The following is a 2,012-nucleotide window of genomic DNA, read 5'->3' as shown; positions in this document are numbered from 1 at the left end:
ATGAGAGCAGAGACCGCTATTCTCTGCTGCACCCATGTGGCCCAGGAGAGGGCTTGACATCATGTGGCATTTTTAGAAAACAAATGTTTTTTTCACCGACCTTAGCTGTCTGCAAGGACCTTGTGTGGGAACCAGGACCTGGGGACCGGGTGTCGGGGCTACAGGGTTCTCCTGAGATGAACTGTTCAGGCACACAGAGGCTGCCTCAAGCTCAGAAGCACAAGGGTGGGCAGAAGAGAACGGGGTGGCTACCAGTGGGCCCGGCAAGTTGATGCCCAGGAGGATGGAGAGATTGGTGCAGGGCATGAGGTGTCGGGGAGGGGGTTGAGGTGGGTATCACCCTCCTGCTGCCCGCCCACCCCCCTGCTCCTCTCCTCATGCCCCCACCCTTGTTGAATGTACCCAAGGCTTGCAACCCCTTCCTCTTTCTCCTGAACTCTTTGGGCTGCTGGTGGGATGCCTTCTCCCCATTAGAGGTGGGAGAAGCCAGGGAGGTGACCCAGTTCAGCCCCCCTTGAGTCCACTGCACTGTACAGACACTGCCACCTACCTCCCAACCTCTTCAGCTTTACTTGTTTGCCGGATTTTTTTTGCACCTTATAGTGGAAAATTTTTAAACATTTACAAAAATAGAGAGAAAGTATAATGAACCCCCTATGCCGATCAACGATTTTTTTCATGATTCTTGATATTTGCCAACCCTGTTTCATGTCTTTCACATTTTTCCTGGATGGTTGTAAAGCAGACCCCAGGCATTAAGTCATTTCACTTGTAAACATGTGAATATGCATCTTTTATTGATAAGGACATTTTCTTTTTAAACATAAGGTCTGTCACCCTACCGTCATCTGGCTGGGAAAGTCTCTTCAAAGCTGGCCACCAACAATCCCTTCCGTTTCTACCCCATTCCTCAGGAGTGTGAAGGCTGGTCCCCATCCCTTGAATCTTGGCCAGGCTTGTGACCTGCATTAACCAATATAACGTGATGGAAGGGACACCACGTAATGTCCATACCCAGGTTAAAAGGCCTTGCAGTCTCTGCGTTTTCCTTCTTGGGACCCAGTTGCCATGTAGGGAACCTTGGTCTGGAGTATAAATGCTGAGATTCCATGAACAGAGGGAGCCAGATGGCTACAAGAGCCCCATCCACCTCCGCAGAGGCATCAGACATGTGGATGATGTCTTCTAGAATGTTCCTGCCCACCTGGGCTCCCAGCTGAGTGGAGCCACATGAACGACCCCAGCCAGCACCACACTCAGTGAAGAACCCCTCAGGTAAGCTAAGCTTCACTTTGCAGAATAAATGGTTATCCTGCTTGAAGCTCGACAGTTAGGGTGCGTGGCCCAGCCTATGATGTGAGCTGTTCACAGCAGCCCCTTCCTTGCTAAGGGAGGGATTCTAAGCTGTGGGGAGGCCATGGTGAGGAGGTAGCTCTTCAACCAGGCAGGACAGGGTCCGGAGAGTGTGACTCTCCCTCCCAGGGAGTCCTGACTGGGCCAGACAGGCTCTGGCTCCTGCAGAGTAGGTGCAGGGTCCTTGCAGCCTGGCCCCCAGGGATCCCCCTGCCAGCACTGGCTGAGTGCTCTTGGGCCGGCCACTTCACTACTGTCAATCATAGTTACCTCATCTCCAAAACTGAGGAAACACGGCTTGAGTCCTGGGGCTGCAATGAAGATGAGACAAGGACACAGATGGGGGAGCGGCAGTTCCTACCCTGAGTAACCTTTCCGTGTTGTGACCTTCTAGGGAGCTGGGATCCAGGAGCCCAACAAACCAGCTGAGATGTGACTTGTGCTCTTAAGGAGTCCAAGCTCACTCTGCTTGCCGCACGACAGGTCAATAACTTGGGAGATGAGGTGCTGAGGCAAAGGAATAATGATTTTATTCGGAAAGATGGCAGACGGAGAAGATGGCAGACTAGTGTCCCCCAAAACCATCTGATTGGGGCTTCCCTGGTGGCGCAGCGTTTGCGCGTCCGCCTGCCGATGCAGGGGCACCGGGTTCGCGCCCC

Source organism: Physeter macrocephalus, chromosome 2, assembly GCF_002837175.3.
Source record: "Physeter macrocephalus isolate SW-GA chromosome 2, ASM283717v5, whole genome shotgun sequence".
Taxonomy (NCBI): Eukaryota; Metazoa; Chordata; class Mammalia; order Artiodactyla; family Physeteridae; genus Physeter; species Physeter macrocephalus.
The sequence above is the reverse complement of the archived record's forward strand: the minus strand, read 5'-3'. Positions refer to the sequence as shown.